Source organism: Mauremys mutica, chromosome 9 (genome assembly GCF_020497125.1).
Source record: "Mauremys mutica isolate MM-2020 ecotype Southern chromosome 9, ASM2049712v1, whole genome shotgun sequence".
In the NCBI taxonomy this organism is placed as follows: Eukaryota; Metazoa; Chordata; order Testudines; family Geoemydidae; genus Mauremys; species Mauremys mutica.
Window position 1 is genome coordinate 65,362,166 of NC_059080.1, and position 24,732 is coordinate 65,386,897.

At 41.0% G+C, this 24,732-nt stretch overlaps 1 protein-coding gene across 8 annotated transcripts in view; it reads right to left on the reverse strand.

Moving 5' to 3' along the window:
• Positions 1-24,732, reverse strand: part of SPSB4 (splA/ryanodine receptor domain and SOCS box containing 4) — a 209,914-nt gene that overhangs the window by 141,184 nt on the left and 43,998 nt on the right. For 2 of the 8 annotated variants that reach the window (XM_045031485.1, XM_045031483.1), the window contains exons 2-3: positions 18,159-18,236; positions 16,893-16,943 (exon numbers count right to left, since the gene is read on the reverse strand). The exons of 5 other annotated variants lie outside the window; for them this stretch is intronic. The gene's annotated coding sequence lies outside the window, so the exon portion shown is untranslated. Of the gene's footprint in view, positions 1-6,423; positions 6,446-16,892; positions 16,944-18,158; positions 18,237-24,732 lie in introns of those variants that run through there. One more of the 8 variants, XM_045031486.1, reaches the window with a different exon arrangement.

The following is a 24,732-nucleotide window of genomic DNA, read 5'->3' on the forward strand; positions in this document are numbered from 1 at the left end:
GGTTGGGAGATGTCCAGGTAATCTCCACGCCGGATTTTAACATTGAGAGGGAAGAAAACGAAGCAAGAAAGGATACTGTCATGGGCAGGAGAATGGATATAAGGAGGAAGGGTACTGTAGATACAATTCTAATAGGTGATACTGGCAGTAGGACATCTGGGCCTAATCAGGTAAAGAATGTGAGTGAAGCCAAACAGCAAGAATTAAGACATTTGTACACCAATGCGAGGAGCCTAGGTAACAAAATGGAGGAACTAGAGTTATTGGTGCAGGAAGTGAAACCAGATATTATAGGGATAACAGAAACATGGTGGAATAGTAGTCATGGCTGGAGTACAGGTATTGAAGGGTATGTGCTGTTTGGGAAAGACAGAAATAAAGGCAAAGGAGGTGGAGTAGCATTGTATATCAATGATGAGGTAGACTGTAAAGAAATAAGAAGGGATGGAATGGATAAGAGTGAGTCTGTCTGGGCAAAAATCACATTGGGGAAGAAAGCTACTAGAGCCTCCCCTGAGATAGTGCTCTATAGACCGCCGGGATCTGATTTGGATATGGATAGAGACCTTTTTTATGTTTTTAATGAAGTAAATACTAATGGGAATTGTGTGATCATGGGAGACTAACAGATAGAGATTGGAGGACAAGTGCTAGTAATAACAAATAGGGCTCAGATTTTTCTGGATGTGATGGCTGATGGATTCCTTCACCAAGTAGTTGCTGAACCAACAAGAGGGGATGCCATTTTAGATTTGGTTTTGGTGAGTAGTGAGGACCTCATAGAAGAAATGGTTGTAGGGGACAACCTTGGTTTGAGCGATCATGAGCTAATTCAGTTTAAACTAAATGGAAGGATAAACAAAAAACAGATCTATGACTAGGGTTTTTTATTTCAAAAGGGCTAACTTAAAAAAATTAAGGAAATTAAGGAGAAGTTAAGGAAGTGGATTGCATTGAAGGGGTTGGAATGGGGCAGGGAAAGGGTGGGAAGAGGCAGGGCAGGGGCGGGGCCTTGTGGAAGAGGTGGTGGGAGGGGCTTTTGTATCTTTATATGAAAAGGATTGGACTGAAGAACTTGTGGATCTAAAGGTGGAGGAAGCCTGGAATTACTTCAAGTCAAAGTTGCAGAAACTATCAGAAGCCTGCATCCCATGAAAGGGGAAAAAATTCATAGGCAGGACTTGTAGACCAAGCTGGATGAACAAGCATCTCAGAGAGGTGATTAAGAAAAAGCAGAAAGCCTACATGGAGTGGAAGAAGGGAGGGAGCAGAAAGGAAAGCTACCTTATTGAGATCAGAACATGTAGGGATAAAGTGAGAAAGGCCAAAAGCCATGTAGAGTTGGACCTTGCAAAGGGAATTAAAACCAATAGTAAAAGGTTCTATAGCCGTATAAATAAGAAGAAAACAAAGAAAGAAGAAGTGAGACTGCTAAACACTGAGGATGGAGTGGCGGTTAAGGATAATCTAAGCATGGCCCAATATCTAAACAAATACTTTGCCTCAGTCTTTAATGAGGAGCTTAAGGATAATGGTAGGATGACAAATAGGAATGGGGGTATGGAGGTAGATATTACCACATGTGAGGTAGAAGCCAGACTCGAACAGCTTAATGGGACTAAATCGGGGGGGCCCAGATAATCGTCATCCAAGAATATTAAAGGAACTGGCACATGAAATTGCAAGCCCACTAGCAAGAATTTTTAATGAATCTGTAAACTCAGGGGTTATACCGTATGACTGAAGAATTGCTAACATAGTTCCTATTTTTAAGAAAGGGGAAAAAAAGTGATCCGGGCAACTACAGGCCTGTCAGTTTGACATCTGTAGTATGCAAGGTCTTGGAAAAAAAATTGAAGAAAAAAGTAGTCAAGGACATCGAGGTCAATGGTAATTGGGACAAAATAAAACATGGTTTTACAAAAGGTAGATCGTGCCAAGCCAGCCTGATCTCCTTCTTTGAGAAGGTAACAGATATTTATTAGACAAACGAAATGAAGTGGATCTAATTTACCTCGATTTCAATAAGGCATTTGATATGGTTCCATATGGGGAATTATTAGCTAAATTGGAAAAGATGGGGCTCAATATGAAAATTGAAAGGTGGATAAGGAACTGGTTAAAGGGGAAACTACAACAGGTCGTACTGAAAGGTGAACTGTCAGACTGGAAGGAGGTTACTAGTGGAGTTCCTCAGGGATCGGTTTTGGGACCAATCTTATTTAATTTTTTTATTATTAACCTTGGCACAAAAAGGGAGAATGTGCTAATGAAGTTTGCAGATGACACAAAGCTGGGGAGGTATTGCTAATACAGAGAAGGACCGGGATATCATACAGGAAGATCTGGATGACCTTGTAAACTGGAGTAATAGTAATAGGATGAAATTTAATAGTGAAAAGTGCAAGATCATGCATTTAGGGATTAATAACAAGAACTATAATTATAATCTGGGGATGCATCAGTTGGAAGTAACAGAAGAGGAGAAGGACCTCGGAATATTAGTCATCCTATGATCAACCATGAGCCACCAATGTAATATGGCCATTTTAAAAAAGCTAATGCGGTCCTGGGATGCATCAGGCGAAGTATTTCCAGTAGAGATAAGGAGGTGTTACTGTTATACAAGGCACTGGTGAGACCTCATCTGGAATACTGTGTGCAGTTCTGGTCTCCCATATTTAAGAAGGATGAATTCAAACTGGAACAGGTTCAGAGAAGGGCTACTAGGATGATCCGAGGAATGGAAAACCTGTCATATGAAAGGAGACTCAAAGAGCTTGGCTTGTTTAGCCTAACCAAAAGAAGGCTGAGGGGAGATATGATTGCTCTCTATAATCAGAGGAATAAATACCAGGGAGGGAGAGGAATTATTTAAGCTCAGTACCAATGTGGACACAAGAACAAATGGATATAAACTGGCTATCAGGAAGTTTAGACTTTAAATTAGACAAAGGTTTCTAACCATCAGAGGAGTGAAGTTCTGGAACAGCCTTCCAAGGGGAGTAGTTGGGGCAAAAGACATATCTGGTTTCAAGACTAAGCTTGATAAATTTATGGAGGGGATGGTATGATGGGATAGCCTCATTTTGGCAATTAATTCGTCTTTGACTACTAGCAATAAATATGCCCAATGGCTCGTGATGGGATGTTAGATGGGGTGGGATCTGAGTTACTACAGAGAATTCTTTCCTGGGTGTCTGGCTGGTGAGTGTTGCCCACATGCTCAGGGTTTAACTGATCACCATATTTGGGGTTGGGAAGGAATTTTCCTCCAGGGCAGACTGGCAGAAGCCCGGGGGAGCGGGGGTTGCCTTCCTCTGCAGTGTGGGGCACGGGTCATTTGCTGAAAGGTTCTCTGCACCTTTTGAAGTCTTTAAACCATGACTTGAGGATTTCAATGGCTTGATACAGGAGTGGATGGGTGAGATTCTGTGGCCTGCATTGTGGAAGAGGTCAGACTAGATGATCATAATGGTCCCTTCTGACCTTAAAGTCTATGATTCAATGAAGGTGGGGGAGAAGTCAGACAGGAGCTGCTCTATTATGCGGTAACTTTGCACCAGATCCTCAGCAGGTGCTATTATATGTAGCTCTGCTGAAATCAATGGAAGAAAATGAATTTAAACCTACTGAGGCTCTGGCTCTCAGTGCAAAATTCTAACAGTACATCATTATGTCCCATAAATAGGACCCAAATTCGCAGTCCATTTTGGTCAATTTCATGGCCAGAGGGTTTTTTAATTGGTCAAGTTCACATTTTCAGGTGTTTACATCTGAAATTTCACAGTGTTGTAACTGTGAGTGTTCAGCCACAAAAGGGGGTTGCAAAGTTGTTGCAGGATTGCCACCCTTACTTCTGTGCTGCCTTCAGAGCTGGGCTGTGAAGGCAGCACAATCACAGAGCTTCCTGTAGCTGGGGGAGATACCCAGAGGTGGGTCTGATCTCCCGCCAAGAGCAACCATGCAGGGAAAGAGGAAGTCCTGTTCCTCCCTAGCCTGGCAGACTAGCACCTGGAGCCCAATGCACAGTAGGAGCCTGGGCTGAGGTGCCCCCAGTCCTGCCTCTCCCCTCCAATAGCTAGATTTCACTAGGGAGGTCTGATTTCATGGTCTATGACCTGTTTTTCATGGCCGTGAATTTGGAGGGCCGTAAATCATAAATTCATGCTGTTTGAGCCCCTCCCTAGTTTTTATAAACCATGAGGGTTATGGGCCTATGTCTGGGATGTCGGAGGTGGATGGGGAAGGAAGGAGTGAAGAGGGGCACTCCAAGGGCATGTCAGAGTCAATTAATACACATCATGAAGGTTCTTCAGGCTGACCAAGTTCCACAAGAGCTAGCTCTATTCCCACAGATCTTTACTGTCTGCATCAGCCACATTGGTTTTAAAATTTGGTTAAGACATTTCTTTGAACTTCTCTCACTTTCCTACAGAATCAGAAATAAATCTGGCAGAGTCAGCTACTGCTGATTCACAATTCTGAGGGCCTAGAATTTTGTGATCTTCTTGGAATGTCCAGAATATCCTGCCCTTTGGATTTTTTTAGCTCTTGTACTACTTTTCACAATTGAAATCAAAACACAGCATATGACTGATGCCTATCAGATCTCAGTTGGTGGGCCAGGAGCAAATACATCTGATACACAAATTTAAGAGAACCCTTAAGAGACTGCTCTTAACAGATTTAACAAGGATGCCTTTAATAGTTACAATACCAAACTTTACTGGCAAGACATATTGTGGTTCTGGCAAAACATGACAGGCAAGAGATGATGAGGCCACCCTTCCCCTCTCCCCCTCCCCCATGAATCTGGATGGATTGACATAAAGATGATATCTACAAAAATAGCCGTGCCTAGCTAATCATTAGAGTTCTAATCCAAACTGCTGCATACCACATAGGACAGATATAAAGACAGTCATGGCTCAGTCCTGCTCTCCAACACAAGTTTAAGATCCCAGATACTACATTTGCACACACTTGCATAGAAGCAGACGACATGAGTGAGAGAGAAATCACACACTAGAAAGCAAGATCAATTTGTTCTTCAAAAATCCTCCGGTCTGATGTTTGACAATGGCTAGCTGCTAAGATCCTACATTTTTAAGTACCACCTTCAGGTGACCTGGGTAACTTCACATTTCAGATGTGGGGAGAGAGAGGAGAAAGAACTACCTATGTGGGATCTGAGCGCTCTACCAAAGTACAAACAATAAGTAGAGCGTGTTCTCTCAAACATATTCTTCAGTCAACCTCTGCCTCTCTCTCACGCACATAAGGGATCAAAGACACTGAAGCCAGTTGCCAGTAGAAAACAATTATGCTGATTGATGAGAAAATAATATTGCAAAAGGAAAAAGGACTGTTTAGCTCTAAGTGAAAAAGGCTGTGAATTGATTATAAAGTATTTGCATTTCTCTAGCCTATAAAGCAGGATTTTGTATGTGACTATTTAGGAATCAGAAAATTTTGCAACATGAGAATCTGAGATGAGAAAAAGCATTCGAGGAGTTAAAGCTTACAACCAAGTTTCTCCCCATGGTGGAATCCTTGGCTCTCACTTAAGTCACAGGAAATCCCATGCATTCATGAGGGCAAAATTTATCTTATCTTGCAACAGTAACAAGGAGCGAGTAATATAGTAAAAAGCATGTTTAGAAACAAGAGGACCACGCCAGATTTATGGTAAAGATGGCCTTTCAAGCAGAACTAGATTAGAAAGTCCATACATCTTTAAAAGGGGGCAGGGGAGGACAATTACAATATTTTTTACATGTTAAAAATCAGAGAGGGCCTCTCCCATTCGGCAATGTTGTAGTCACTATGGTAGGTATTAAATGAAGCAACCAATGTGGGGAGCATTTACATCTCAGATATTGCTAGCCTCAGTACTGCACAACCTTAAATGATTTCATGCTGCAAGTGCCAACAATTTCATGGATTTTAGATAGCATGAGACTATTACGTTAACTGTCCTTCTAGGTAGATCTACAACTCCCAGTGCAGACAAAGGTACAAATAAGTCAGCCTTTTGCAGAGAGGAATCTCATATACATTTGGAGAGTTATACTATGCACTATCCGCATCTCCATTTTCTGGAGCAACTGTCACTTAATATCTCTTGCTGAATTTTTAACCATGTAACATTATCTTGCAAGCACTTCAGATCACACTCCTATTTCTTTAGTTTTAGGAACAGATATTTGTCATATTTCCTCCTTTAATGTAATAAATATTCAGCAGAAAATTGAAAAAAGAGCTTAAAATGTTCTAGAAATGAAGGCACAGCATCATCAGTAGTCAGTCCCTAGGCACTACTGTGATGCATATAAATAATAATTTCCATCATAATTATTCTAGGAGTCCTGTTGAGACTACTTAAGAGGCGTATATCTAGCAAATCATTACAGGAAATACCTTGGAGAGAGTAGTAAATGATCTTCAAGACACCATATGAGCCTGCCTACCATTTAGATTCTTCAATAACCTTCTGATATTCATTGCCCTAAACAGAAATATGCTCAGTTCAAGTTTGCATCAATGGCACTAGTATGGAGGGGGGTGGGGGAGAGAATATATAAGTGATTACAAACTCAGCTTCATCAACAGGCATAGGATGAGGTTATTTTAAACTACTTAGTTATTAATTACATTAATTATTATTATTAGGTGTATGCAATTTGGTCAAGCGTTCTTATCAAAGATGTTCAAGGCACAAAGACCTCCAGGAAGTGAAGTCACTTTGCTGTCCATAACAATGTGTGCCATGGTTTATGGCTGCACATATTGACCAAACGGACTGTCTCTAAAATGTCACTGAAATTCCATCTCAGTATAAATTCCATGTCCAAACTGGTTCAGAGGGCTCCATTTCCTTCACGGTAAATCAAACCCAGGTTGATGATGAGCGGGGACTTAGACAAGATGATTATTTCTAACTTTCTCTGAGGACCATGAAGCTTGTCACACATGTTCTACCATAAGTCCCTCACGCAGTAAACTTTGCCACAATGGGCAACGTGAGGGCAGACAACCATGTGATGGATTAAACAAGTATTTAATTAATGGTGCATATGGCATATCATGCAATTTCGTCATGAGATTTGCTATGCTTTCCTCTCTGCAAACACTGGGTGGAACAATATTGTAGAGAACTAGTAACCTTGGTAAAGGAGTAGATTTAAGTGTGACTGAAATACCATGCATGGTGGAATTAAGTTATACATCATCATGTGACATGAGTGAGCCCATACTTGAGTGCAATACTCCACTGCTGAATAACAGAATGCCAAAACTCAAGTGCGTAACATTTAGGCATTGGTGCCCCATATTGTTCAGGCCAGTTTTCCGAGCAGGTTGTTGCACATTTTAGCCTTAGTCACTGTCTTTGTAAGATGGTGAGAGTTCTATCCAACATGAATCATGCTTTATTTGCTGATCACTGAGAACCATGTTCAGCTCTCTGCCTGTTTGTTCATTATTTAGGTGGAAGACACCTGACACAGTCTTATTTACACTTGGTATCAGACACCACTGAAACAGGCACAGATGCATGCTCATCTCTACTAGGATTACATTGGGTGCATACACAACCAATATTAATTAATGATACTCTTTCATTACAACATACCACCTTAAATTTGTGAAAACAACTGAATACGGATCTCTCATGCAACTCAATAAAACCCCAGATTGCAGAACCATTCAAAAGACACTTCGGTTTCCTCGGAGGAAATAATTAATTTCATTGAAATACAAGACTCCCTGGGAGATAGGAGATCTCCTATGGAGTTATACATATTATATGAAACTCATGTGGTCAAAATTCTCTAACGAACACTTGGAAAGCAAGTCTCTCTTCAGTCCTATCAGATTTAAATACCTTTTTAATTTCCTTCATTCTCAAAGAGGACAGTGGCTGGCACTCTGATCATAGTTATGCAATTGTAATTCCAGAATAATTCCATTCCAAACTGAAGGATTTACATTAACGTAACTGAACCTCTCTCCAATGGGCAAACTACACTTTTTATCACAGACCTGAAGTTGTTTGCCAAATCTCTATTCTGATGAAGAAAAATAACTTGTGTCAGACACTGAACACTGATCAATAGTTCAGTTGGTTGAGGAAAGCAAGTACCTTTTTCATATAATGCACAATTAAACTGTGGAACTCACTGCCACAAGAAGTCACTAAGGCAAGAATTTAGCAACATTGAAAAAGGAATTGGACATTTACCCATGGATACAAGAATAGCCAGTGTTTTGTTAATTAAACTAATAACAATTTAGAAAGGGATATTAAACCTTATGCTTCAAAGTTTAAACCAATCAGGAGACCACCTAATATAGAGGGCAGATTATCCTATATCTGCCTACATGTTTGGATACGAACTATGAATTCCACAGCGTGGAATGGAATTACCAGGTTGTTTTTTAAACATCTTCTATATCAGGGATCGGCAACCTTTGGCGTGGGCTGAGGGATGAGCTGGCCATTGCTTCCCGCCACCCCCATTGGCCTGGAGCAGCGAACCACAGCCAGTGGGAGCCACGATCGGCCAGAGCTGCAGACACGGCAGGTAAACATAATGGCCCGACCCACCAGGGTGTTTACCCTGGCAAGCCGCGTGCCAAAGGTTGCTGATCCCTGCTCTATATCAAGATTTAGTCTGCTGTAAAATTACACTCAAGTTATTGTCCACAATAGTGACCAAAATATCTTTTATACTTCTATTAAGGTGTTCACTCTTGCATTTACTTTTTGTGTTGGCTCTCAAACCATTATAGCTTGCAAAAAAACATACAAACAAACAAAAAAAAGGATTTGGAAATAAAAACGTCCAACTGTGGTGAAAAGAAAGGGCAAGCCATTATGTGGGCAATATCATTTTAATTTTGAAGGATTCTGGACCAATCTACCAGAAATTAAATATCAAGTTAAAAGGCTTGATCCCTCTTTTAGCAATATAAAGTTAACTGATCACAGAGCAAGTTTTTCAGTTTTCTCCATATCTGCTCTAAAGCATTCTCTGTGAATTACTTTTTAATTATTATTATTTAAAATGTAGCAATCAAAGAAAGTACTTAAGTTACAAAATATCACACAGGACGTTGTGAACCTCCTCATTGCCTGGTTTTGGTCTAATCACATGGGGATATTACAGCTTCTTCTCAATAAGCTTAGATTTTAAAAGTAGTACTGTGATTGCTAAGTCAACATTTACTCAGTGCTATCTGAGACTTCACAGTAATGTCCTAATATCTGCAAATATCTCAGAATTCAGTGCCTGGCAGCTTTTTAGAATGATGAAGTCCATGTAGTCCAAACTGCAATTTTTAGTCAGGAAAATATCCCACGGAGAGAACCAAGCCCTTCCAAAAGGCTGTCTCACATAGGACATAAGAGAAAACTGCTCTTCACTGCAGAGGGGTCAACAGTGGGGAGGGTGTGTTCATTTCAGCAATGATGCCAGCAGGAGGAGCTTTCATAGTTTCAGTAAATAAAATAAGATAGTCTGGCCCCATTCAGCTGCATTGTACAGAAATGCTCGATTTATGACTTCTGTCCAGATCCAATCCAGGAGAAAGCGTTGCTAGCCATGTGTCACACATACTAAGCATATATCTGTGCCTCCTATTACCACAAACACTAAGGGACTGGTTTATACATGCATGGGAGATCTAAAATATTTTACAAGGAATTCATTCCTAGGTGATGGAAAATAGGAGGTCATATGGGAGTTACTCTGAATAAAAAGTATAAGCTTCTTAATTTAATGCAAGAAATTAAGAAAATGTTCTGGAAGAAAATATATCCAAGTACTATTCTTTAGTCTTTTCTGATCTTTTGTGTTATTTTTATTTCCTGTGTTTTTTTTCCCCTGGCATTATATTACTTATGTTAGGCTATACAATTGATTGTGATCTGTTTATAAAAGAATTAATAAAATAAATGACTACAGCTCTTGTGTTAATTTATTGAACACATATGAAGTATATTTTTTCTTCAGTTATTTTCTGCTTTTGCCACTTATGCAACATTCACTATAACAACCGGTAAATAACTGAAGTGTTTACATAGTAACAAAGGAGAAACTAAATATGAAATTAACCAATGGATATTTTTTACGTGTGTTATCCAATAACCTTTTTATTTTCCTTATTCTGTATGAACTATTCTATTTATTGGATTTTAAAAAAATAAGCAGAACATAAAAAAGAGGCAAAAACTATTTTAAAAAGGCAACTGATTAGAATATGCGTAACAGTGGTAAGGAACCTGTGAGAATGAGAGTTTAAAAGCATTCTAGGAATCAGCCACATAAACATAAAATTCAATTAAAATGTGATTTAGAGAACACACTGGAAATAGAACTATAAATCTTATGAAGCAGATTTTTTCCAGCTATTAAAGTGATTAAAAAGAAAGATAAATATCTTTTTTTTAAAAAACTAATTACTGGCAATAAAAAAAATTTAGACCATAAAGACCTAAATAGTAGAAGTCAGTTATATTAAAATAATAAAAAGCTACCCATATGCCACAGCATCAGTATGAAGGTAATGGCCTGAATTAAATTTGTAAGACAGCAATGGACTATCATCATCGCAGGGTTCAGCTTTAATTGAGCCAACTGCTGCATTTTAGAGAAGCAATGTTGCTGTTTACATGTGAATTTCCTTATTTTGTGAGTTAAAGAATTTTAATTATACTTTAAGTCACTAATTCCCTTTCTTCTCCAAATTATCTAAGGCAACTGTATGGGAAGCCTCCATAAAAGACTGACCTTGGGAGACATTGAAGTCTACCATAAACTCTGTACAGTGACTTTGTATAACTTTTGCATAGTCTTCATGATGTCCAAATATGTCTATTCCATTACAGTACTTAAGCAAGTGTTAAAGGTCCTGTGCTCAGAAATATTTATAAGATGGAAAAAAATACAAAATAGACACCACTTCTCTACGCTTACAGCAGCTTTTTTTTCTGGTTCTCCTTGCATCAGTTAACTAAACACTATCATGAGTGCTACATTGACATCAATAACACACTTCTTTTCCTTCAACATATATGCAGTATAAATTAAAAGAATAATCATTTTTACAGAACCAGTCCACCAAAGCATTTGGTGCTGTATAAATTAAGACTCTGATCTTGAAAAAAAACCTTACAAATGGGTAAATTGTATACACATGCATAATCTCATTGCATTCAATATTCATGTGCATAAAATCACATTACAGGACTGGTGCCAAATATCTGACTTTTTGATATGGGTTTTTAAACACATATCAATGGTGGTGGTAAAGGAACAGGGAAAGGATAATAAGCAGAGGCACAAGAATGGGTGCAGGAAATACCATGATTAAATTAAGAGATGTTTTAAAGTACAGAGAGATGGATGTGGAGATAGATATTGGATTGACCAAAAGATAGACTAGGTCATTCCATCACAAAGCAAGTTTAGTTGCCAATGCAAGATGTAAGGCTCTCCCCCCATTGTAACCTATCAGTAGGCAGATACTAGTCAGGACAAAGCAGCACAAACTTAAAAATATCAGTCTACCCTGTGCAGGCCACCCACACAGAGAAGCTAGGATGGACAAAATAGGATTATGATTCCTCAAACATCTCACTGCTTTCTGAGCAACCTGCAAGCAGTAGAGCTGCCACAGAGAGAGGGGATTACAGCAATAGAACCTCATGGCTGTGAAGGCATGTTTTGCTCTTGCCACCTGGTTAGAGGATAAACAACAGTGCACAGACTTGCCTGCACAGATTTTTATACTATGTTTAACACCCAACAGATTGTGATCAAAAGTGACTTCTGTGTTCCTCATCTGATCTTTTACCTCTATGCATTGCCACAAGCAGGAACACAGAAGAGAAAGCCTTGGCATTCTACAGGAACTGCAATACTAGATCAGACCCACACCCTCTGTCATTTCAGAGGAATGCTTCAAACCCCGATAATAATTCTGCTCATGGCACGGAAGCTTCTTTCTAACTCCAGGCATTCAGTGTTTAGGAATATGTTCTGAAACATGTGGGTTTCTATCCTTTACACATCTAACATACCTTTGGATCGTCTTACCACTTGTATAAATGTATAAAAATATCAACAGCATCTATACAGAAACAAAACCTTGTCTCCCCACCCCCACCCCAACAAGGATGGGAAAAGGGTAGCTCCACAGCATGCAAGAGGAAATATCCTTCAAGCTTTCTTCCAAAGGACGGGCCAAACGTACATTACAAGTATTAGAGGGGTTACAAATACCACACAGAAAAACCACTAAATATGGCATATATTGCTAAAGCCAACCAATGAAACATATACAACAAAAAATAAATCCAGCAATGGACATGAGAATGAACTATCCAAAACCAATTCTGAAGGCATGTGGAATTTCATTCTCCTCCTGTTTCTTGCCAGTCATTTTCTCTGAAAAAAACAAAAAGGCAAGATGTGTGGTGGGACGAACACCCACCTACCCACCGCTCATTACACAAATTTGTTTTTCCTTGGGAAGTATACACCACTCATCTGATGTGCCACATTTGGCTCAACCAGTGAGCACACAGAATTTGGTAGAAGCAAGAGAATAAAGGGTAATAGGAGATTCCCATACCCCTGAAACAACATATTCCTGAGATAAGGCTGTGATGTTGCACCCCATAATGCTTTATAGAAATATGCTTCTGAGTGTAAATATGACATAACTGGAATACGTTTTATGCTAGATATACTATGTAACATATCTTTGCAAAGGTTATGATCTACTGAGTATATTCAACTACTAGAAGAGGGCCTCATCCTCCCTGATTCTTGCTTGCATATATATACCTGCCTCTGGAAATTTCCACTACATGCATCCAACGGAGTGAGCATTCACTCACGAAAACTCATGCTCCAATAGGTCTGTTAGTCTATAAGGTGCCACAGGACTCTTTGTTGCTTTTACAGATCCAGACTAACATGGCTACCCCTCTGGTACTTCATCCTATTTGTATACATGTATCATTTTTATATCTGAAGTTATGAGCGTTGGCTCTATGATTGTATTTAAAGTGTTTGCTGTATGAAGCACATAAGGCAGATTTGGTCAACATAGTATGAAGGGGTTATTCAAGTAATTGGGAGTACTTAACTCGCAATGGACTTTGGGAGACGCCAATCCACATATGAGCTTTCCTGGGAAAATTCAAACTAACATATAAAAAATGGCATCAGCCTGCAAAAAGCTGAATCGTTCATAGACATGTGACTTGCCCAGGTGGCTACAGACTCCATCTTGGGGCTTTCTGCTCACAAGAGAAAGAATATAAAAGGCCCTGGAAACGCCTCCATTTTGTTGTCAGCTAGCTCAGAAGATAGCCTCTCCACCCCAAAGAGATGCCTGAAAGTTACTGTGCTTTGTTCCAGTTTCTATGGGGGTGAGTGTGATTGCTGGACCCAGACTAGGAAGAAATCTAGTCTGTGAAAGAAGCTTATTGGAACATCTCTGAGGGTGAGCTTTACTTGCATTTAGTTTCCTACTCTATTAGGCTTAGACTTGCATGTTTTTGTTTTATTTTGCTTGGTAATTTACTTTGTTCTGTCTGTTATTACTTGGAACCACTTAAATCCTACTTTTTATATTTAATAAAATCACTTTTTGCTTATTAACCCAGAGCAAGTAATTAATACCTGGGGGAGCGAACAGCTGTGCATCTCTCTCTATCAGTGTTAAAGAGGGCAAACAATTTGAGTTTTCCCTGTATAAGCTTTATACAGAGTAAAATGGATTTAGTTGGGGTTTGGACCCCATTGGGAACTGGGTATCTGGGTGCTGGAGACAGGAGTATTTCTTAAGCGGTTTTCAGTTAAGCCTGCAGCATTTGGGGGACGTGGTTCAGACCTGGGTCTGTGTTTGTAGCAGGCTAGCATGTCTGGCTCAACAAGACAGGGTACTGAAGTCCCAAGCTGCCAGGGAAAACGGGCTCAGAGGTAGTCTCAGCACATCAGGTGTCAGTCCCAAGAGGGGTCTCTGTGACCCAACCTGTCACAAAGGCTATGTATTTTCTTTTTATTGTATATCATGATCACATTAGCTCACATTTTTCCTTGCCTTCAAAAAGGTTTTATAGTAGGACACTTCCGAACTACCATATATATTTTCTCAAGTCCTCTCCTCATTGCATCGTCTCCAGCCCTGTTTGCTCTTTACCCATATTAAAGGGCCTCACTGGGATGAAAAAAAGGCTGCAGGAGTTTTGCATTGCATCTTCCTAAGATTTCAGAAGATCAAAATCACAATTCTGACAAGATATTCTGTAATTAGGTGGTGAGAAACGCAGCCATGCTAATTAATGTTGACTCCATTCAGAGAACAGGGAAAAAATGTCAGTGTTAACCAGATTGTACAGACTAAGGAAAAATGTGTATTTCAAGCTTCTGAAGAGGTCATAGCAAAGTTAAGCATAATTTTTTTTATAGCAACATCATTGCCTTCAGTATCCATTGATCAAGGAAATGAATGTTAACATATTCAAACAGCAGTTGTAATCAAGGCTTTAATTTCATTTGTCTATAGTTAGTTTTTGGAAGAGGAGAAAATCTTTGTTTAGGCTCTCAAGTGGGAAATCCCCAAGCTGTGGGAGGGAACCATTGTTTCTGAATCACTTTGGTTATCCATTCAGACACCTCCTCATCAATTATTTGGAGTGGACCACATCCACTCTGACTGTATTGGCCTTGTCAACACTGGTTCTCCACTTGTAAGGTAACTCCCTTCTCTTCATGTGTCAGTATATTTATGCCTGCGTCTGTAATTTTCACTCCATGCATCTGAAGAACTGGGGTTTTTTACCTATGAAAGCTTATGCCCAAATAAATCTGTTAGTCTTTAAGGCGCCATGGACTCCTTGTTGTTTTTGTGGATACAGACTAACATGGCTATCCCTCTGGTTCTTGAACGTGGGTTTCTTTCAGCCCCCAATCACAGAAGCATCTGCACATGAAACAAATAGGGTATGTCTACATTGTAATAAAAAACCCAAAGCACCAAGCCACAGACCTGGGGTTTCAAAGGCTTTAAGACCAGAAGGGACCATTGTGATCCAATGACTCAGGTTTGCAGGGCTAAAAGTAGTATCATAGAAGTTTGGGCTCAGGCTCTTAGATATGTATACAATGCAATTTTTAGCCTCACAGCTCAAACCTCACAAGCCCAAGTCAGATGACCCAGGTCAGTCACGGATCTTTTATTGCAGTATAGATGAACCCTTAGCTTCTCTTCATTTCTTTTACCTCATTCCTCTTTTCTCTGAGTCTCTTTCCCTCTCCTTCTCCATTTGGGATTTCATGCAATTACCTGCCTCAAGCATTTGTCCTGAGCATCTCCTGGTCTCCTTTTGAGGATGGGATAATGTACATTCTCCATCACTAAGCTGCAGCTGCACATACTCTCCCCAGTCAGAACAGTTAGACATGGCTCCCTCCCTGTCCATGAGCATTGTTCCTTTAGTCAGGCAGAAGAGACAGACAGGGAGTGCTCTGCTCCCCTCCCGCCATGGGTGGTTATACTGCATCTACAGGGCTTCTAGCCTTTGCTATCCTAAAGGGAAAAAGCTGTTCCAGCCTAACATGTGATGCCACTGCACTACTGGCACACCTGCCCTCCATTCTGTCAGTCTTTTCCTTTCTCTGTGTCTATCATTCCTCATTATGTTCTCTCTCTTAACCATGGTTTTCCCAGGTAGTACAGAGAACTTTCGCTTGCTGATCACCTGGGAATAGTTTAACCGACTTTACATATATTTGTAGGAAGAGAAAGAGCCCCAGGCTGACTTTTAATTACTCACCTAAACCAACGTTTCTCTCTTGGAAAACTCCTAATCTGGAACAAGGAGAAAAGCAAGCTGGCATGCACATATGGGCCCAAACATTTTGGGTTTCCTTGGCTTAAGAGTTCAACCGTGGTATGGACCAATTATGTGAGTTAACAAAGCATTCTGAGCATTGCCATGAAAGTGATCCTGCCAGGCACGCCATGCAGTGGTCAGATGGGCATACCCATACACTTCCCTTTGCTCACAGAGCTAGAACCATGTCTCGTTAGCTCCCCTGTTTCCCAGCTATTTTATAGAGATACTGGTAGCCAAAAGCTAGGAATAAAATATATAGATGGCTTGTATAGACAGATTTTTTCCTAGTGCTTTCCTTTGCAGGCAATAATTGTGAAAAGCTCCTATCAACTCTGTCTCAACATCTTAGAGCATAGGCTTAGAATAGAAATATTGATAGTTCATTGACGAGAGTTGTACTCCAGTGACATCCCTATCATTTAGCTTGATTTTTCTTTATCCACCATCCTCTACCAGCCAAATTTGGCTGTGTTAGGTTGCATGTTAAATAAAAAATGAAATAAATAATAATAATAATAATAAAAAACCATCGGCAATCATTTAACATTGCTGGAGAGAGATGCATCTGAGTGGACATAATTAAACTGTTGATTCCTGCTATGGGTTTTAAGATAGGAAATGCAAGCCAATTATTGATGCTGTAAATGGCTCACTGAAAGAAAAAAATAAAAAGACTGCAGCATCCTAGGGCATTAATTCAAGACAGCAATTTCAAGTGCTTCCTCCCATACCACTGAATCTATAGTAACACAGTTGCTATACAAAATAAAGCTAATGGGAAAGAGATTGTTACCACATCAATTGTAATTGCTATCAAATAACAAGAATATGTATTCAGCTTTATAGCAAGTACCAGACAGAAACTGCTATAGTTAAGGTTGCATCATTTCCATTATAACCTTATTTTCAGTCCCCAGTATTTACAAAAAATTGCTGACAAATGTATGCTACCTATGTCTGCAGCTAAATTTACCGTTGTCGTTAAACTGTCTCCTCCCCAGATTTGCACCAATGGATTGATTTGCTGGTGGTTGAAAAGAAAAAATTATAGTACATGTCTATTGACAAAATTATGAAGATATTGTAACCGGGTCCAATGCCCCGCCCCCCTTCCTGGACCCACTAGCTGTCCCAATAAAGTGCAGAGAGGCCTCCAGTTATGCAGCACCCATGGCTTTATTTACACACAGAGTTTTCCCACGACCAGCGTTAAGCTATATACAAGGCATGCAGGGTTAGTTCCCCCTTTTCCTACAGTCAGCTAGGAGACTGACCTTACCCTGGCTGGCTTTTCTGCTGGCTCCCAACCCTTATAACTGCTGGCTTGTCAGGCCCACAGGTGGAGCCAATCCCCAGGCCAGGCATCAGGTCTGTTTCACCAGCCCCAATCTATTTCTCTTGATTGGAGCTGGCTGAGCCAGGGTACCATGAGGTGCTTTTGCACCAGTTCCCTGCTATAGATATATTTTGAAAAAGTTTCATATATGAAATCTAAGATGGTCCTCTGTACACATGTAAAAATATCTAGTTTAAAAAGATGTATTAGCTGCAAAAACTGCTTGTGTAGCTAAGTATTTTATAAAACCTCTTGCATTTAAACCTCATTGGACAGGAGATAATATGTGCTCCAACTAGTATAAAAGGCTATGCACAGTCTTGATAGATTTCCACATACTTGCTGAATTATCTTTCCACCTTAACATGTAATTTTGCTTTTCAGAGATTATTGCAAATTTATAGTAGGAACAATTCAAGTGAGTGGGATTTTTAAAAAAGTGTTCAGCATTGGCCTAACTGCTCCCACTGAAAGCAATGGGAGTTTTCTTATTTTAAGTTTTAAAATTTAAATTGTAATAATTTTAAACATCAGGAACTGCATCTAAACTGCCTGCTCTCTGCAGGAAAAGCTACAAGCTCTAAAAGCTGCAGAAAACCAGCCTTCTTTACTTTGTTTAGATGTTGCAATGCTCTTTGGTAACAAGGACAATTTTTATTAGTGAATGATCAATATTCTCATTCTCAAGTGAAAGACTGTCAAGCTAAATATTTCCCAAATGTTGATTGCATCAGAAATTAAGGGACTACTGTACCCACTAGAGAAGGCACTAGCTGGTACTGCATGGGTGAAGTATGGCAGTGCAGCAGTGCACTCAGGATGAGGTTGATTAAAATTATAAAAAGTTAAAAACCATATCCCACTGAGACCACATATTCTTTATATTCAAAGAACTTCGATTACCTGTTACTTGTGTCCACAGCTTTCCACTGTACAATGGCTGAATGACTTTTTTGGCTTCTTTAAGCCCACATGGTTCTGCTGGAAGTATGAAGAACAATGAGTGTGTTCTGAACACTAAAACATCCTAAAACTCCTTAAATATACTGGTGTCATGCTTTAAGGAAGTATTACGCTGAAGAGTCAGACTCAGGCATTTCTAGAAATGAGACCACCATACTTTTGTGCAAGTTTAAAGAGTGTACTCAGGAATGAACCATAATGGTTTTTGAAGTGCCTACTATGTACATACAAGATTCAGCTGAATCTAGAGAAAGGCTACCCACCCAGAACTAGATTAGTTAAGACAGAGTAATTGTTAACATTTGCACTAGGGCCTACGTCTGCTGCTATTATAGTAAAAGGCAAGATTTCTATTGATGTCAACCTAAGTAATGACACTGAGCACTTCAAAAGTGCTCTGCACCCAGCAATCTATCCCAAGAATAAGCCAGAATAAATTCTAGTTGCTAAATTCACCAGATGGATTTCCACAATAAAACACATCTATGTTTTTTTCCCCCTCATACAAGGAAAGAGCTACAAGTAAATCTCTTTCCGGACTAAATCACAATAAAAATGCTGAAGACAAAACAATCAAGCAGACGGTGAAATTATTAATATTTAACACAGTTTTTACTTGAGTAAGAGCCTTTTTTCAGCATGGGAGCAAATAAGTTGCAACACCTAGACAATGCCACTGAGCGTTAAGGATTCAGTTTCAACCTTAACTCTTAAGCCTTGATCCTATATTAAGTACATTAGACTTAGATAGTACCCTTAAGACTGCTTTAACAAATTCACATAACATCTTCACAGTACACAAGCTATTTTTTAATTAAACTAATGTAACCCCTTTGGGGTCTAGAGAGCATGGCCCCTTTAAATCTTTTTCCCAAGGGGGAGGGGGAGAGTAAGAAAAAGGAGGGAAACTCCAGGGGGCAGGGCTGGAGCTGGAGGGAGAGAGAGGAGAAGCAGCGTGGCTGGCCCTGGAGAAGGAAGCAGAGAGAACCTGCAGGAGGCCTGAGGAGGACAGGCCCGATCGGGGACAGCCCAGGACAGGAGCCAGGAGGAGCCCTGTGCCGGGGGGAATCACCCGAGAAGGACAGGCCGGAGCTGGACCCAGTATCACGGCTGCCCGGAGCTGCCTGGGGCTGTGAGTACTGGGGCTTGTGACTCTGCACTGGGAATAAGGAGGGAGGCTGTTAGATAGTTAAGTGGGGAGGTGGCCGCTCTGTGTGGCTTTGCAGAGAGCCGCAGAAGAGGGCACCGGAGGGGTTTGCTGGGGAGAGTTCACTGGCGCCGAAGACGACCAGGAGCACCAAAGACTCACCACCGCACTGGAACTTTGCTCAGGCCTCCTGAACTCTGTGCGCAGACACATTGCTTAGTGTCTGCCCTGTCAGACTGTGCTACCACTGGGTCCGTGGGGCCTTGGTTTGAATGCAGCCCTGTTTTACTGCTCCCCCTATATTTCTCCTTGTTGTTTTTCTCCTCCCAGCCCTCTGTAAATAAATATCTCCCTTTGTTATATCCATTGTACTTTTCCTGTGGGGGTGTGTGTTCACTCTGGGGGGTTTGGAACAGGTGCCCCTGGGGTGGAAGGGATTTCTCCTGCTGCATTCCTGCGCGCGCTGTCTCTTGGCCAGAGCTGCCTGCAGAGCAGACTCCATCTTGGCCACGAGGGCGCTAAAGTTACACTAACATATATAAGGCACAGCATATTAGCCTGAACAAACAGATGCTTATTGAAATGGGCATATTATTGTTGGTAACTGCCACAGTCCTCTTGGCAAAACAAAAATCACAGAAAGCCATGACCATATGGGAGGCAGAAATTACAAGTAAAATATTTAAACCTTGAAAATTATGCACAAATTCCCTCCCAAGACATTTTAATCCAGTGACTTAAAAAGAATGAATAAATATTCTAAAAGTAAAAATAAAGTTTGCTTCTTAGGAAATCTGATTTAGATGTATATGACACTATTCTAGCCAACAAAAGCAGACATTGCTTATGTTCTCTGCTTCACTGTTTGAACCCTCCCACTCCATACATAGTTGATTTAAAGGCTATGCATTGATGGGACTTCCACATTATTCTCCTGATACAGTGGTGCATTTATTGCATTTTACTGTTTACAGAGTTGCTGCCATACAAGATCATGCCCAATAACAGCAACAGTAAACAGTAAGTTTTTAGGGAACTCTTAGGAAACCTTAAATGCTCTTTCACCCTGAGGAGACTCTTCCTTCCCTCCAGTCACCTCTCTTATCCACTTTGGCTGCTCTGCTGCTGCTACATAAGCTGAAAATTCTGCTCTACACATCCTTAAATGTGCCTATTCCAAAGCAGAACCTTCATATGCAGAAATATTTGCAGGTTTTGGATGGCCTCCAGCTTCAAGATGCCAGACACTTGGGAAGAATGCACCACAAAGGACTACTCCACACTAGAAGCGCTACAATGGTGCAGCTGCACTGATGCAGCTGCTCTGCTGTAGCACATCCGGTGAAGACGCTCTATGCTGATGAAAGAGAACTCTCCTGTTGGCATAATAAATCAGTTACTACTGTGTTGGTGGGAGAATTTCCCCCACAGACATAGCACTGTCCCACCAGAGCTTAGGTCGGTGTAATTTACGTCACTCAGATGGGTGGCTTATTCACACCCCCGAGTGACATAAATTGTACCGACATGAGTGGTAGTGTAGACTGGCCTAGAAGTTATTAGCATTGCATCACATGGAAGAGTCACTGTGATACAGTCAAAAATATAGTGAAGGGGTACATATGAGCATAGGTGCATTTAAGGCAACAGAACATCCAGTTTACACTATCATAATAATCCTTTGACCACACCCAACTGGAAAGAGAGTCCCCAACTCAACATGCTAAAACGTGTACAACTTTTGGCCTCCTCTTTGTCAGTGGTGTCAATACTAATATGGCCAGTCCTTATTTGTTGATCGAAGATGCCATGTAAGCTTTATTAAATTCAGAAGTAGATTTGATACATGAGAAATTTAAGAATGCTGGCAAAATGAGAACTATTCATTATAATTTACATATTTTGGATGTTTGGCCTAAAATGAACTATCAAATGGATTGCAGCAGTCAATGCGCCTGCTAGGATTCCAAGTTATGCACTTATGAAAGCATAATTCAAGAAGTCAGCAGTCAGCCAGAAGCCAAATATAATCATTTTGTAAACTCAACAATACACTTCTTGGAGTGTAGCTAGGATAACCACGTGCATACTTCCTGAGTGACAGAAACAGTCTATTTTGACCTGTGAATTTGAGAGGCGTATAGTGGAGGCCACTAAGTGGAATGTTGACCACCTGTAGTGGTTCTGCACATTTTATTCCAGAACAATGCAGCAGCTAGTTACATATATGGATGCTGAATATCAATACCCACAACATGGGACAAGCATTCCATGCCTGGCAGAGTTTATCTCCTTTCAGTGTAAGTCTTGTTTAAACCGGCTTAATATAATGGTTAACAACTCTTCCTTTCTGATTTAAATATTTCTGCATGACTTTCATTGATTATCAATTGTAAGTTTTATTAGCCAGAATTGGTAACAATTGTAAGATTGTGCCTTTTACCTCATTTTCATCCCATTCTAATTATTTTTTGAATAAAAAAAAGTTATGATTTACACTATCAGTTTTGGGGGTTTTTTTTGTAAAAAGCATATACTACTGCAAATACTACTCTAGGTAAATCCTGTTGTGTAAATCCTATGACCTCTAGCATTACACCCCCTCACAGATGTGAATTTCTGCTTCACACATTGAAGTGAAGTATGCAGAGAATGAAGCATCCAAAGGAATTCAGACACCCAATGAAATTAATGGTAATTGAGCATTCAAATTCTCCTGGCAGTTTTGAAATAGATATGAAGTTGCTCGGATATAATTAATATTCTATCTTGGAAAGACCAATTATGGTGTGTCTCTCTCTCCAGCCATCCCCTGCTGAAGCTCTTGCACTTTGTATTCACTGGGGCAGAGAAAGATGAACTCCATAGCACAGTAGTGGGAGCACTCATCTGGGAGGGGAAAGGCCTGGGTTTAAATCCCTGTTCCACGTTAGGTAGAGTAGGTATTTTGACCTGTCTCTCTCTCATTCTGGGTGGATACGCTAAGCACTGGGTAAGTGAGTATAAGGGGGCACTACCAACTCCTCTGGCTGTATTTTGTTCAAGGGCCGATCCAATAGACTTGTATTACAGCAGTGTGAGAGCACATCTTGGATTCTGCAGCGAGATAGGGTGGGGAATGCCTACTTTGTGTATCTTGCTGGGGCTGAGGCATGCTAGCCACCAAGCTGTTCAATGCCGTCAAGACTGAGACAGCCACACACATTCCCATTGACAAACATAGGCACCCAGAGACTGGTAACAGCTAAAGAGGGGGTTTTGAGGATCAAAGTTTTGGATTTGGGCACCTCCAGTAGCAGTTATACACTTAAGCTCCCCTGGGTATCCCACCCAATGTCTCTGCACAGAGTCCCCTAGGCTTGTATAGATCCCCAAGGTTTGAGGGCATGACCTGTATCCTTTTCTACAAGCATCATCCTTCTGCCAGGACAACATGTGTGGGGGGAATCTTCACAGAGATTTCCTCCCCAATGTCACGTCCTGAAGGTTTTACTTAGACTATGCAAAAGGATGGTTTGGTCCATTAAATGCTCAAGAGTTACCACTTATTTTTTTTTTTTTTTAGTGGGACAGGAGAGCTTTGAATAGCTTTTTGGAAATATTTATAAAAAGTCCACAATATTGGCTCTGCTAAAGAGTTCACTCTACAGTTCTGAAATGCTAGCTTTGCTAGTGAATCCAAGCTGTGCTTAGTGTATTTTCAAAGTGGATTTTACATCTCACCACAACTTGGTTTTTATGCTCAGTTTGTGAGAAATCCCAAATCCACGGCTGTGATCTCTCTTGCATTTTGCAGAACACCACCATCAAATTCATCACATACCTACTATGAAGAATCCTCACCCTCTCACATTTGGAGGATGAGCAGGAGCTGCACTCCAGTCCCTTGCCCAGTCGGACTGAGCAAAGTGAGAAGGGGAAGATGAGAGGAACAAAGAGGGAGTTGGGATGAAAAAGAAAAAGACACAGAAGTAGAAAGTCCCCTTTTCCAGTACACAAAGAGAGCAAAACAAGAAGGGTGAGAATTTCAAAAGGGCTCAATTCCCATTGATTTCTACAGGAGCACTTTGGCCAATGCTAAGCACTTCTGAAAATACTACTCATGTTGTTTAGGGCATGTGTAAAGTTAACACACTGCATGAGCACAGCACTGCTGCAGTGCATGAATGAAGATGCTCTAAGAGCTGATGGGAGAAAGCTCTTCAGTAGGCTTAGTTAACTCACTTCCCCGAGAGATGGTAGCTGTGTCGGTGGGAGAATGTCTCCTGCTGACATAGTGCTGTCTAGACAGGGAGTTATACCAACCTATGTTGATCAGGTGTGTGTGTTTTTTGCACCCCTGAGCAATGTAATTATACCAATATATGTCTGTAGTGTAGACCAGACCTTAGACTAGGCACCTTATTTCAGATAAAGGGTATGTCTACACTATGAGATTATTCCGATTTTACAGAAATCGATTTTTGGAAACATTGTATAAAGTCGAGTGCATGCAGCCACACTAAGCACATTAATTCAGCCGTGTGCGTCCATAGTACCAAGGCTAGCATCGACTTCCGGAGCATTGCACTGCGGGTAGCTATCCCATAGTTCCCGCAGTCTCCCCCACCCACTGGAATTCTGGGTTGAGATCCCAATGCCTGATGAGGCAAAAAACATTGTCACAGGTGGTTCTGGCTACATGTCGTCAGGCCTCCTCCCCCTCCCTCTGTGCAAGCAACAGCAGACAACTGTTTTGTGCCTATTTTCCTGGGTTACCTGTGCGGACGCCATACCACGGCAAGCATGGAGCCCGCTCAGCTCAACGCAGCAGCCATGAGCATTGTAAACACCTCACGCATGATTGTGCGGTTTACGCTTCACTAGAACCTGCAAAACCAGGCAAGGAGGCGGCAGCGCAGCGATGAGAGTGATGAGGACATGGACACAGTTCTCTCAAACCATGGGCCCCAGCACTTTGGAGATCATAGTGTTAATGGGGCAGGTTCATGCCGTGGAACACCAATTCTGGGCCCAGGAAACAAGGACAGACTGGTGGGACCGCATAGTGTTGCAGGTGTGGGACGAGTCCCAGTGGCTGCGAAACTTCTGTATGCGTAGGGCCACTTTCATGGAACTTTGGGACTTGCTTACCCCTGCCTTGAATCGCAAAGACCCCAAAATGAGAGCAGCCCTCATAGTTGAGAAGTGAGTGGCAATAACCCTGTGGAAGTCTGTAATGCCAGACAGCTACTGGTCAGTCGGGAATCAGTTTGGAGTGGCCAGATCTACTGTGGGTGCTGCTGTGATGCAAGTAGCCAGCACAATCACTGAGCTGCTGCTACCAAAGGTAGTGACTCTGGGACATGTGCAGGTCATAGTAGATGG